We start from the raw sequence: 15,152 nt of genomic DNA, 5'->3' as shown, positions 1-15,152 counted from the left end.
GGTTACCATGGGTCTGTACACTCTTCTCCGTCTCCTCACTGTGGGTTGGTCGACAGCATTCACATCCTTACCACCCTCAGCCTCTTCCACAAGTTATTGTATGAAAGCTATTGCAGCCCCTATCATTTTGTTGTTGTGAGTGTTAAAAGTTCCCCGCTTGTTTACATCAGTGGTGTAGAGTGTGGGAAAAACCAGAGGGGAAGGTGTTTACATAGTTTATAGTAGTGTTTAGGGCTGGTCTGTTCTGCTGCCTGTGTAATTGGCTTATCCTGATACATTTCACCTGCCAGCTATGCTAGTTCTCCTTGATTACCTTCCTACTGCTGTTTTCCCTTCCCATTGCCTTCCTGTTTAAGCCTGGGGGCACGCTGCACAAACAGAGTGCTCAAATGTGCACACTGCTGCAATTTCCTGGTTTAACATATTTTTTCTGCCTTTAAAACCCGGTGCACAGCGTGCACATACGCTTAGGCAAAGTAAAGAGTGCTAGGCAGGTTTAGACACACCCCCTATCTTAGCTGTGCTAAGCTAGGAGCAAACCCGAGCCACAGGGCTCCAATCCGCTTACAGTATGCATGACACCCCCCCCATGTTGTCACCTAGCTCCTAGGCTTGCACCAAGCTACTCCTACTCTTACACTGCTGGGACTTGACTCACATGCTGGGGAAAACTGGGATTCACTATCATTCCCCTCATTTGCATAGGATTGCCTGCTAATGCATAGTTACATGTCTCACACTGAGTCTCCCCCTTAGCAACCACTACTCACTGGCCATGTTGTTTTCTGCCTGCCATTGACTTGCATGGCAGAATACTGATTTTAATTAGAATGCTTAATTTAGGTTTATTTTGTTATTTTCCCCCTGATCTTGTTTGCACGCCACTGCCCTACGCTTAAACAGCCGAGATCGTCTAAAAAAAAATAAAAGTTGATTTTTGTATTTTTTTCACTGTTTGCAATGCCAATAGCTTTATACTTGGCCATTGGCATGCTTACTACATGATATGGATCCTTTATTTGGAGCTCTCACAGCTCCATTTTGGATTTTGCAGAAATGTACTCGGTTACTAACTGAGTACATTTCTGCAGATTGCACTAGTCCTGCACAGCCGGGTGCAAGCTTCCTGGATTGCAAAATCACCTAATTTGCTTAGATTTCACCTGCAAATGGGGTGATTTGCATACATGGGCTTAGTCCGTGCAGGATTAGTGCAGGAGTGCTCGTGCATGCCCCTGCAGGCTGTTCTTGGATCGCACGGCAGACATATTGCCTGCTAGAGCTCCTGCACAGATTTTGCATGCTGTGCAAGGTATAGAGAATCCAGGGGAAGGTTCCTGATTACTGGAAGATGGGGCATATATGTGATTTCCTTACAAAAGATTGAAAACTAGACAGAGGCTAGAAACAATTAACCTGTCAGTTTGATCTTGCCTATTAGGAAAAATATGAAGTCTCGCTGAAGAAAATTATTTTTGATTCAGAAGCTAGTAAGGTGCAGGATCTTAGGCAACAGGAAAGTTGTGCAAATCTACCAGACTTCTCTTTCTATATAAAGAGGATATTAGATAAGAAAGAGGATGTGGGCATGGTCAACTTTTAATTTAACAAAGAATTTCATATGGTACCATCCAACACATTACTGAGCAAATCAGAAAGGGCTGGACTGAGGATTAGGTTCATAGTATACATAAAGCCATTAGGTAGGCAATACGGCACAGAGAATCATAATAAACAGTGTCCACTAAGGTACTTTTATGATGAACACAAAGTTCAGTGCTATAGCTGATCCTCTTCAATATCATCATAAGACCAAAAGATTGTAGGTTCCGGTCCTGCCATGGTCATCCAAAAGCAACATAACAATCCCCCACATAATCTCTAGAAACTTCCTAAATAACATGCTCCCCTCCTAATAAATTCCCATGACACATAGTCACACAATTGGGTTGGGTTGAACAGCTAGGCCTATAAAGGCTCTAGTGGTCATTAGCCTAGTATATGCCTATGAACTTATGAACAAGCCTTTTTTTGTTAAAACAAGTCTATAGTTCAAACTGGCTGTGACATAATGGGGGGTTTAGGATTGAACAATAAGCATTCAGATGGGTATTTGGCTAAAAACAAAGAGACTTTGTGAAAAGCGGATGTAAATGGCGTACGATTATATCTACTGTAAAGTCTAGTTCACCTTGACTGTGTCTGGTATGCTTCAAGAGAGCAATGAATTCAGAGAGTTTTCGTAAGTTGTATGGTAAATGTGTACAGTACACTCTGATGCTTACTAATAATGTAGGTACTATAGATAAAGCCGGAATGAAAAGGTATCCATAGTTCATTATCATTAACCTACACTGTCTGTGTTATGCTTATGAAAAATGAAGAATTTTGTGGTTTTACGTAAGTTTTAAGTTTAATGCACAGTTTACGTAAACACTCTGATCCTTAGTAGAATACTGATAGTTGTTAGTGTATTCAATCTGAAATATAGACAATGTGAGAATGGCTTTGACTGTTCACCATTTTCTTTGTTGACATGTAAAGTAATGTGTGTGTGATACAGGGTTGTGTGGTTGCCTTGTAGTTGTTGTAATGCCCTCTAAAATGGGTTTAATTCCCACACATGACCTATACAGCTAATGGGTTGTAACATTTGATGATGTTGTTTTTATATCCATGATGTTCTTAAGTACATAACTGTAATACATGATAAAATATTATTTTGCATAACTTACATCAATAAGGAGTGCAAAACAAGTAATTTCACAAATGTGTATAAAATCATCATGCCAATTGTCCGCCTCCATTAAATGTATAACTTGTGCATATAACACTTCCAGATGTCAGTCTGAATGAGGGGGTGACAATTTTTCTTATGAGAATAAGATTATAATTGAGGCTGTAAGTCTGCATTGCCAAAATGTCCTTGGGTGGACAGGAAATACTGTGTGAAGGAATAAGGCTTAGACTGAACTGACAAACATGATCAATACTGTAGATGGTCACAATTGATCCAGTGAGGCCTGTCATCAGTGTTGCGTGGACATGATTCTCTGTGCTGCTAACCGACTATGCCAATATGAAAGGTCAAGGAATGCTACAGGAGGTGGTTCACCATTAACTCCCGTAGATGAGATCATGGTTTCCTGACATGACATCATACCGCCAATTGTGATTGCCATATACCAGGTATTGAAACCAGCATTCCAGGCTGTAAATGTAAGTCATAACTTTAAACCTATTGCAGCATACACACTACCACCATCTTTAAAAAAATGTACAGATTATTAATGTATTGCCATATTATTTTGTTCAGCAGCACAATTGAATAGGGAATGGGGTCACACACAAGACATGGATACCCAATGTAAGTATTATTGCATTTGTGTTAGCAACGCAGTACAAGCCTACGACTTTGAGCAGCAGGCGTGATTATCTTTCTCGACTGCATAAGTCCATCAGCATCTGTACAGCATCAATCTATGTCAAATAAGTGTCTCCATATACTATTTTTGTGATCCATAGCATTCTTTGCCTCTGCCACCTATCATGACAGTGAATTATGCCCAAGTGTTGATTTGTTTATGGCATTTTATATTACAGATACATCATCACAAGTAGTGGCCCACTTAGATGCACACAGACAGACCAGGTATGGCTGGCCACCTTTTTTATAGGGTACAGCAAATTTGAGCACAATTGTAATGTATGTTATTCATGATGCTTTTTTCCTCACTCAGGAGCATCTGGGCAATGTTTTCACTTTTTGTCATGTAACTAACAGGATGTGGAAGGAAACCCTCAGGCCACTTTCTTGCCATATAGCGGCATCATGTACACTATGAGGGTGTGCTGCCATTATATTTGTTATGATGCCATCTGCTGTGCACACTACCTGGCAATTAAGTGATGGCCACCCCTTTCAATTTATGTAAATTTCTGCTTCATGTAGTGCAGGGGTATTGATAAGAATGCGGTTGCACTCTATTGCACCAAGTACTCAGGGAAAGTTGGCAATGGCATAGAAATGGTGCACAACATTCCTGCGCTCAATGACTGTGGCTGGAAAGTGGATGTACTCATCCAGGTCGATACACATTGCTGCCAGGAAGTGAGAGAGTATGTGACTGGCAGTTGTCTGTGACAATCCTACTGCATCTTCTATATGCTGATGAAATGTCCATGATGCCATTATACCTTAGCTCAGGCATACTTTGTTTTTGGCAGGTATGGGGTCTCCTCACAAGCTATGTGTATACATGTATGGGTTACAAATGTTACACACAGCCTACACCTGCTGGCTGTCTAATCAGTACCTGTCGATTAGTTCTTGATGAGAGAGCTAGCTTAGATGTAGAATGGCATGATGACTAGCTGACTGCCTACTAGGACACCTTGTCAAATCTATCGCTGTCAGCACCCTAGCCTGCTGTAATGCATTACATACCAGTTGCATGTTTTTTTTTTCGGTACTGATGCGGATTCTGCAGGATTCTGTAAAAAAGAGGTTTCTCCTGTGGTAATAAATGTAGTTTCTGCAGAATGCTTTCATAAAGTTGCTGGCGAAACACTTTGTTGCATTTAAGTTGTGTTGGATGTGCTTGCTGTGTTTTGCAATCTGCCGAGTGTGTGAGGATTCTGTAATTTTCTAATGCTGAACAGATAATTCCTATGACACACTTGGAGGACTTTATGGATTCGTGTCCATTGTTCATACATTGAAGTTTTCCTTCCGTGGGCTGAGCTGTCCACAAAATTCTGTTGGAATCCTGCCTTAAATGTTTTGAAAATTGTAAAACTATTGTTAAAATGTTTTTGTAATATTTTAGAGCTTTTCTCCCCAGGCCTTCACTGAAAATGGCCACCTACCCAGTTGTACTTTCCAAGTAATCAATTGTCAATAAATAAATAAATAAAATGCCATGGAAGGGGGTTTCATTTCCATTACAAAATTCAGTAGGCTGTCATCAGCAAAAATAAAATGTAGAAAGAATCCACTTTTTGCATGTCAAAAACTGCATAATTTCATATTGTGTATGGTAAGGAAGTTCTGTTCTAGCCAACTTCAAGGGATTGTTGTGTTCACTTGATTCAGAACATGATCAATACACTTTAAGTAAAGTAACATGATTAAAAAGCAAAGTTTGGATTTGTTGAAGTAGAGCATTCAATTACATGTCTTTGTCGTTCAGGGTTTTTTTTTTTACAATTTGATGTAAAAGATCTTGTATTTCCATGATAGTAGTAGCAACAGCTGAGTGTTTTATCATGGTAAGACTAGTGGCCATGATATGAAATATTGTGGAGCACTGAGTTTGTGCATCCTCTACCAGGCCATGTCATGAAATATTGTGTGGCACTGAGTTTGTATAGCTTCCACCAGGCCATATTATGAAATATTGTGGAGCACTGAGTTTGTACAGCCTCCACCAGGCCATGTTATGAAATATTGTGGGGCACTGAATTTGTACAGCCTCCACCAGGCCATGTTATGAAATATTGTGTGGCACTGAGTTTGAATAGCTTCCACCAAGCCATATTATGAAATATTGTGGAGTACTGTGTTTGTACAGCCTCCACCAGGCCATATTATGAAATATTGTGGAGTACTGAGTTTGTACAGCCTCCACCAGGCCATATTATGAAATATTGTGGAGCACTGAGTTTGTACAGCCTCCACCATCCTGCCTCTGCTTCCCTGAATGGTAAAAAATCAACCCTCTTCAGGGGGTGAGATCTTTCCAGTTCAATACCTTATAATAATAAAGTATCAAACTTCACACGCGATCAATATTTGATGGCGCCCCCTGATTTTACTTCCTAAAATACCAATATCACCTCCAGCATGGTACATATAAACTGTTTACTATTATAAGTTGGGTTATTCAACAAACCACAAACTATATTCAATAGATGTAGATTTGTACTGTATATAGTTACGTGGAAAGGGAAACATCTTTGCCAGTGTGATAATAATTATGCCTATGCCTGCAATGTTATTACCCATTGCATAGTGGTAGTATGGACACAGGTCTCTCTAGTTTCCCACTAGCATTTTAAATAAAACACATCCCTACAATAGAAAATTATCCCTAAAGATTTGCAAGTCACCAGTCCCAGTAATCCCTAGCATGTGACTATCTGACAAGTAATTGCTGGGAAAACTAAAGAGCAACTGATGGCATGTGCTTCCAATGCAGAGTGATTGGACATTGTCTGGCTATGCTTGTTCTATTACTAACATCATGGAATAGAGTTTTTTGTTTTAAACTTTATCAACATGCTGTGTTTTTCCTTTAAGTGTATAGATGTTTGTGTGTACATGCATACGTCTTAAAGGTACAAAAAGTATTTGTGTATTTTAGTGGACTACTCACCAAAGCACAGTATTTCATTGCTGGGCCATGTGCCATATCTTGCCATAGTTAAAGTCTATAACATAATTCATTCATTCTCCAGTTACCCACTTAATTCAGTACAGAGTCGTGGAAGAAATGGAGATTATCCACTATCTACTGGGCACAAGGTAGAAGAACAAATCCTAAATGGGGTGCCAACCCATTACAGTAACCCAAAAAACACAAGCAAGTGCATATTAAAAACTACATCTCACTGGGTAGTGGTACATTATAAACAGATCCAAGTAAGTTGCAGTGCAGGACAAAAAAAAAGAGTTAAACTAATAAGGAAAGGTGGAATCATGGGTGCTGAAGTTAGCGAGGTGGAGTGAGTGGCTGTTATTAAGCAGGTGCAGGACAGCTGATCCAAAGTAATAAGAAGTAACACTAGCGCCAGAGTATGACAAATCAGCCACATCATTGATGGCATGAATTAGCTTCACTGCTGCAGTAAAAACACAGAACAGCCTCACATAAGAAGAAAACCTCTCCTCCCCAAAATGGCTGCTTAGTACTATGAAAAAGATTGACATTCAGCTGGTTGAAGAAAAAAAAAATGAAAGGCAGAATTTTTAATTTGATATTCAGATTTGTTTTTCAGCAGCAATGTCTGCATTAACAATGGTTTTATTTAATAAGGAATTATTCAGATTACTTTTACTTCTGCTGAGATTGTGCATATTGACTTAGCAGGTCATTAATATTCATTATATTCTCATAAATACTCTACTATTTAAAATATGCTACACATGGCTGGATCTTATTTAATGTACTTTATTCAGAGCTGCCAATAAAGCACATGTAATTTATTTCCTTATGAACACAAGTCAATAAAGTGGCTGGTGGGGTGAGAACTCTCTGTGGATGATTATGCTGCTATCATCTGGGTTTATTTGTAACCCGCTTAAACCTGGCTTTATGGTGTGTGGTGTGTGTGTGTTGCTGTTTAAGCTGTGGCTTGGCTACTTACTGTGCGTGAAAAAATGAAACAAATTGTGTTTGGTCATTATTATTATTATTATTATTATTATTATTATTATTATTATTATTATTAATTTTACAGAGACATCTGAGAAGGATGCATTCACCCATGTAGCTATAATTGCTGGGTTTGTGGATGTCTGTAGTTTTAAATGATTGCCACTGCTGAGCTTATAAAAATTTAAAAAAGTCATTGTCTTTGCAGGACTAGTGCACATTTGTGTAAACCAAATTAAAATACTTTACTGTGGATGTTTGAATCAGAATCAGACATGGTATGCAATCAGTTTAGCAGATGAATTGTTGAGTACAGAAATTGGTGGATTATAGTGACAACAGGTTCAGTGGCCTTTTTATTGTTGAAATGTTCTGAAATTAGTACTTTTGTCATTGCTGACATAAATTTTGCTTCATTGCTTACTGAAAAAAAACATTCAAAACAACAAATGTAAAACACATTAACAAATGCTTCTGTATTAAGCATCAACTGTTGCTGTATTAAACAAGCAATATAGTTTAATGTGTTGTGTCACATTAGCATGACTTACCTTTTGCACCATGTATCTGGTGAAGGAAGCACAGATTAGGATTTTCATTCTAACAACAATTTTTTTTACTCCTCAATGGAAAAAAACAAAGACAAAAGCCTTATGAAATTTTCTTTTGCATGCTGATGCTGCTGTGAAGTAAGGGTGATCTTTAACCTCAGTGACATGAACTCTGGAAAAATGTAGGATGGGTTCACAGACTTTAATGGATGATTACTATATTTGTGCAGACCCATGTCCATTAAAATCTATGGAGCCCTGCATGACATGACATCTCCAGGGAAAACACTAACCTGGGGATACAATAATCCGGGTTCCTCTTAGAACAATGAAAACGCATTTTGTCGAATGTGTTTTTGTCGACACATGTAGGGCGAACAGGCAAAACAGTGAAGCGGCTGTTCAGCGAATTCTTTCCCTGGGAAAGAAGTCGCTTGACCGCTTCGTTACTTTGCTTGTTCTGAAGTGTAGTGTAGTCCCTTGTCCGGTATAGCTCCTGAGCGTAATTGTGCAACAGTTACTGACCTTAGACTTAGGGTGCGGGTTAAGGTAAGTGCATCTGTATGAAAGTGTTTACTGTTTTTTATTTTGTGTTAGATGTATGGTTGAGTTACGTGTGTATGTGTTTTCAGCTGTTTACTTTTGTTTTGGGGTGGTAGGATTAGGGTTAAGATAAGTGTGTATGTGTTTGGAACTGTTTATGTAAATGTGTGAGAGTTACTGACCTTAGGGTTAGGGTGCGTCTTAAGGTAAGTGCATATGTTTTAAAATGTTTACTGTTTTTTTTTGTTAACTGTATGGTTGGGTTACGTGCGTATGTGTATTTAGTTGTTTACTGGTTTTTGGGGGGGTCATAATTAGGGTTAGGGTATGTGTGTATGTGTTTGGAAGTGTTTAATGCTTTTTTTTGGGGGGGGGGGTTGGAACAGTGATTTCTTTCCCTAGAAAAGAAATCGCTGTTCTGTGGTTTCAGCTTTCACTGAATATGTGTAGATGAAACACCGTTTACTGTTTTCAGCCTTCGGTGTTTTAATATGAACCCCAATAATCCCCATGTAGGCTTTGCACAAAGCCTACATAGAGTTTATGTGTTAGTGTGATGAACAACAGCACTAATCACATATTCATGCTGCGCATCATGCTTACACGAATACAAGTATGGCTTCATGGTCAACAACAGTGTCGCTGGACAGGAAACTGTGCAGAGCAGCACAAGCACAGAGGGAAGATGCATTCAGTAAGCAAACTTGATCTGTAAAATTGCATGGACAGCCACAATGACAACCAGAGGTAAAAATACTGCAATACCAGCAGTAATAACACAGTAAAGAAAAGTGTACTCAGTGCAATGTACACTAAAAAAATTATTTGAAGAATGAAACAATGGAGGGGGAGGGTTAAATGGTAAGGGCTAATACAAGGAAATGTACACTGGGCAGGGAAAGTACGCTGATGAAAATGGGCACAGCCATGAATGATAGGAATGAATAAAGAGGAAGAGGGCAGGTAAATATGTCACTGTCCCCAAAATAGGATATGTCAATGTGTGTACACTTCCAGCACAAGTCAGTAGCATAACATTAAGCAGATATGTAGATAGCACAGTACCTACTGCTGTTTACACCTCATGAGCAAATATATTATGATATAAGCACACATTATAGTATATAAGTGATGGTCACACAAGGTTACATGTCATTGGAGGTGAATGGCTATGATATAAACATCACTAACATGCTCACTGGACATTTAGCAAGGATGGTATATAAATTAGGGGTATGTGCATACTCTGGAGATCAGCAAAATGTCTTGCTTGAATACGGCTGACACATCACCATAACTCTCAACCAGAGACACATAGTAACAGACTCTTGAACAAATGTAGACTGAAACAGGCGTAATCATGAACACTTTCACAATTTATTATAACCATTAATCTGCAACACTGACAGCATATATGAGTGTAACTTATTATACATGTTCTTCAGGAAAAGATGTCTACAACTGTAATGATTGTCAGTATTCTATAGCTGTCATTCACCACCTCTTCCCAAAAAATGACCAATTTTTAATGGTTTAAGTGGGACAGTGTTAAAAGTGGATTTGAAATCAGGGCCAATTATGGCCAGCTGATAGGTTGGCATGACACATAAGCCAGAATTACCACCTGCAAGTATCAAACCCATGCTGTCACTGTAATTAGTGAGCTGTGTATTTACTGGGTGCAACACAGAAAGATGAATTATGCAAGCATCTAGTAGAACAACTTGAAGGCAGGTCTGCACTGTCAAATTCTAATGGGTATACATCCCAAAGGAAGAGTTCTATATGTCCTGCCAGATGTGTAGGAGCTCACTATGCCAAATGTGATACATTTGACTAAAGCACCCCTGGCTGATGTAGGTATTGGCCAAACGGATAACAACACATACAAACACCACACTGTTATGAGCGGATTCCCTACATACATCTGTGTATTGCATGCATCTGACACATGTAATACCAATGGATATTGTCTGAAGCATCAGCAATTAAAGTGTGAAGTAATCCATTATAATGAATGGTACAGCAGTATGTGAGAATGATGGTAATGCATCAACTATGCCCACATGCACAGAAGGTACAGCAGTGCAAAGTCAAGTGTCACTGATCGAGGAAGCAGTAACTCTAATACGGTACACATACCAAACCATAAATGGAACACCCTCTATAAACACATGCCAAACCTCAAGACATGTGCCACATGATCACTGTCCTCAGACATTGCCAGTCAAAATGTTATACTGTCATGAAATCCTGACATGCATCCATATGTATTCATGCAAACTATAAAGTGGTAATATAGATGTGATGTACTGGTGCATCCATGACTCAGTATAGTCACACTATAGCTGTATTGGGGCTACAATTGCACTTCATAGGTTCATAGGAGAGCATTAGGCTAAAGGCCCAAGAGTCCATACAAGCCTAGACAGATTTAACATGAGCTTAACAGTTTTCAATAGTCACAGAAGTATGGGCCTATGCTATGGTATCAGTTAAGATGTTGAAGGAGTTGTGATGTCCCAGGGAGTTATGACAATTGGTTAATCTTGGCTAGTTTTGGTGCACAAGCACTTATCAGATGTCTGGAGGCCATCCTTGCAAGGATGTTTAGACCTTTATGTGATTGGAAGGATCTTCCTTCAATGTCTTAACTGAGCCTTTTTGGACTTGGCTACCCTACACATTGAGGTTCCCAAGTCTGGCTAGTTTTGGTCTGATAACACCAAGGACCCTATAAGGTTTTAATTTGTCCTATGCTAGTATGTCATCTCAACTGCCTCTGTCCATGAGGGACATGGGTGCCACCCCAGTCATAGATTTATAGTTATACACCCATTGAAGAGGGTTAGGGAAGAGCTTTGCTTTATGTTAATGGGAAGCTTGTTCCAGAGCAGGGGAGGTCTCTGAGAGACATAACTATCTCTTCAACATGATTTATTTATGTCAAAGGTTAGGTTAAGATCATTGGAATGAGTGACTCTCATGCAGTTTGTTTTATGAATGTGTAACATTTCCGGCAGAGCCTGGTCAGACACAGTGTAGTCCTTAGTAGTCTGTAGGAGACAGAATACAGTGATAGAGCTTTCAATATTTCTGCAAAGGACTTGTTTTTTATAACCTGTCTTTTCCTGGTGAGAAAACTCTGTGTTTGTTCCAGCTGTTGCAGATGTCTGGTGATGTACATGCAAAATGGTGCATTGCACTCAATTATTGGAGTGATAGGGGCCAAGTACAGTGGCATTATCATGTCCTTTGAACTGGATGCCATGCCCTTACTTATGAGTTGTGCTACATAGAAGGACTATCTCATCACTGTGGACACAGGATAATGGAAGTTCAGATTAGCATTTACATGAGTAACCACATCATGTACCACTGAGTATACTGTTAGGGGGGTGCTGTCTATATATTGCAATTAGGTGGGGTATTTGCTTCACAAAAGGTAATAATTATGATTTTTTTAAATTTATGTTCTCTCCATAGCTCTGGCAACAATCATTTGTGTGTATTAATCCTTTCTGCAGTATATCAGTATTGTTCATGGATTCCATGATTGACCCCAATTCGCAGTCAGCCACAAACGTGGTCCGACAAAGACTGTCTGTGTTTGCACTGACTTCTGAGAAATAAATATCGAACAGAAAAGAGCTTAGAACAGAAATCTGTGGTATGCCTTGGGTGTCTGACCTCTCACTAGAGGTGTATTCACCCACTTTGACAGTATATGTCTTGTTGGTGATCCATTTGGCTACCCACATGCTGTTGTATGGGTTTATGCCCACTTGAGAGAGTTTCTGTATAATACCTGAGTGGGAAATTGTGTCAAATGCCTTGGTCACATCAAGTTTGGTGGGATGCACAGTCTTTCCCTCATCCATAGCCTTGGTGACATTCTCAAAGAAGTCAAACAGATTTAACAGTCATGATATATCCTCAATGAATCCAAATTGGTTTGTCTCCAGAGCTGTGAGATTACCTACATCCTTTTTGATAAGATCCATGATGATTATTTCCATGGCCTTACTGATGAGGCTATTCAGGGTTATTTGTCTATAATTCCCTGGTTATGTTGATGGTCCCCCCTTTTGCAGAGGGATGACTGTTGCTGTCAACCATTCTGCTGGAACATAGCCTGTTTGGAGGCTTTTATTAAATAAGGATCCAAGTGAGTCTAGTAGGTCATATTTGAGTTATTTATAAGGCAACCTGGGGTGTTGTCAGGGCCCATTGATATCATATTTTTAGCCTTAGAGAGGTCAGAGATGACCTGCTCTCTTGAGATAATAGGTTGAGGAATGGTGACAGTTATACTTTGGGTGACAACCAGTGGGGACATGAGTTTGAAGGTTGATCCATATCTTTCAGCTAGCAGGTTGTCTATTTCTTGTGGATTAGTATGGGTTTTGCCATCCAAAACCAGCCTTGTGCAAAGCAGGGTATTCCCCTTAAGATTTCAGATGTAGTTGCAAAATACTTTGTGACATCACCATAGGTTCATAGTTCATAGGTAGGTACTAGGTTATCTGCCCAAGGGCATTTATAAGCCTAGATAGAATGAGTTGGCTTTCACCTCCCTTTAGAATTAGTTTCCTGGGCCTCTGCCTAGTAGGGCCATTGAAGTGATCCCAGGGGTAAATTTACGATTTCCCATCCACTCGTCAAGATTTCTTTGCCTAACATAAACTGGGATTCTATTCCAGAGCGAGGGAAGTCTCTGGGACAGGAATCTATCCCTCCAGCATGTCCTATTTATTGTTGTGCTGAGGTTTAATTCACTGGAACATGTGGCTCTAAGAGATTTGGTTTTCTTGAGGTGGAGCATGTCCATTAATTCCAGGTTGGACATGGCCTTATAGGTCAAGCAGAGATCACCTCTGAGCAACCAAGTAGAACTGGAGTTTCTTTAGTTGAGCTGCATAAGGCATCTGTTTGAGGCCCATGATCCTCTTGGTGAGGTACTTTTGTGGTCTTTCCAGCTGTTGTAGGTGTCGAGTAAGGTACATTCCAAATGGGGCATTGTACTCTATTATGGGCCTAATGAGTGATGAGTAGAGGGGCACAATGACCTCTCTTGATCTAGATGTGAACCCTTTTGTGATTAGGTGGGCTACATAGAAGGAATGTCTAACCACTTTGGCAATGTGATTATCAAAGTTGAGGTTGCTATCTACCTGGGTCCCCAGGTCCCTAATTACCTCTTCCATACTTAGTGGGTTACCACCTCTGTGATAATTCGTGGGCACTTTGTTTTTCCCAAAGGAGATGACTATGCATTTTTTGGCATTTAGTTTGAGGCCATGGTTCTCACACCAGGTATCTGTCTCTGTGAGACCCTTCTGGAGGATGTCTGTATCAGCTGGAGAGTCGATTATGGCCCCTAGTTTGCAGTCATCTGCAAACTTGGTCAGCCATAATCCTTCTGTGCTTGCCTGTACCTCAGAGAAGTATATACCCAACAGGAGGGGTCCCAGGACCGAGCCCTGTGGGATGCCACTTGTAACTGGTTTTGAGTTGGACATGGCACCCGCAACTCTGACCATGTGTGTTCTATCCGTGAGCTAGTTTGCAACCCATCTCATGACATAGGGGTTAATGTTCAAGCTGGTGAGCTTATCTATGATGCCAGAGTGGGAATGGTGTCGAAGGCCTTAGCGAGGTCCAGGTAAGCTGAGTGGACTACCTTTCTCTCATCTATGGCCTTGGTAACTGTTTCAAAGAAGTCAGCTAGGTTTAGGAGGCAGGATCTGCCTTTAACAAAGCCGAATTGGGTAGGGTCCAGTGTCTGGAGGTTTCCAATGTCTCTGTTTATGAGTTCCATGATGATTTGCTCCATAGCTTTGCAGACCAGGCTAGTCAGGCTTATAGGGCAATAGTTACCAGGTTCTGTTGTGGCACCACCTTTGTGGAGCAGGATGACTGTTGCTGTACACCATTCTTTGGGTACATAGCCTGCGGTAAGGCTGAGTTTGAACAGTGAATTTAGGTGAGGGTTTAGTTCATTTTGAAGCTCGTGTAAGACGCAGCCTGGGATACCATCCGGTCCCATTGATGCTGTGTTTTAGCTTTGGACAGTGCTGTTTTACCTGCATGTCTGTGATGTCTGGGGCTCTGCATTCTTCTGTGATGGACATGGGCCCTTTTGGGGGTGAGAGGGGGGTGAAGTTTGCACTGAACCTGTCTGCCAGGATGTTGGCAATGCCAGTTGGTTCAGTGTATTTTTTACCATTTTGCACTAGCTCAGAGCATATCTGAGAGTTGCCACCTAGATTCTTGACATAGCTAAAGAAGGCTTTGTGATTATCTTTAGAGTCTTTGGCAATTTTTCTTTCGAAACCAAAATCAGGGACAGTTGAGAGGTTTGGCTATACCTAATTCTATAAAGCGATTTATTTGCTCATACCTCTCAACCTCTTAATGCAGGAAATCTGGACAAGGCCAAATATATTGGGGGAGCATACAGACAGTACTAAAAATTGCTCTTGTATAAACTTAGATAGTTGACAGAATAACAGATCTTGCTTTAGCATGCATTTTTCTGAAGGGTATGAAGTCTGAAACTCAATGTCTGTCATTATTTAGTGACTTCATTCCTAAATGATTTACCAGAAAACCACAAATGTTATGAGGAACAAACCAAAAGTAAGAAGCAAAAACCTATTCATTCTGCAAAAATCTAGTT

This window comes from Protopterus annectens, chromosome 8.part0, assembly GCF_019279795.1.
Source record: "Protopterus annectens isolate FY-2018-M chromosome 8.part0, PAN1.0, whole genome shotgun sequence".
NCBI classification, from domain to species: domain Eukaryota; kingdom Metazoa; phylum Chordata; order Ceratodontiformes; family Protopteridae; genus Protopterus; species Protopterus annectens.
Note: the sequence above shows the minus strand (reverse complement) of the source record.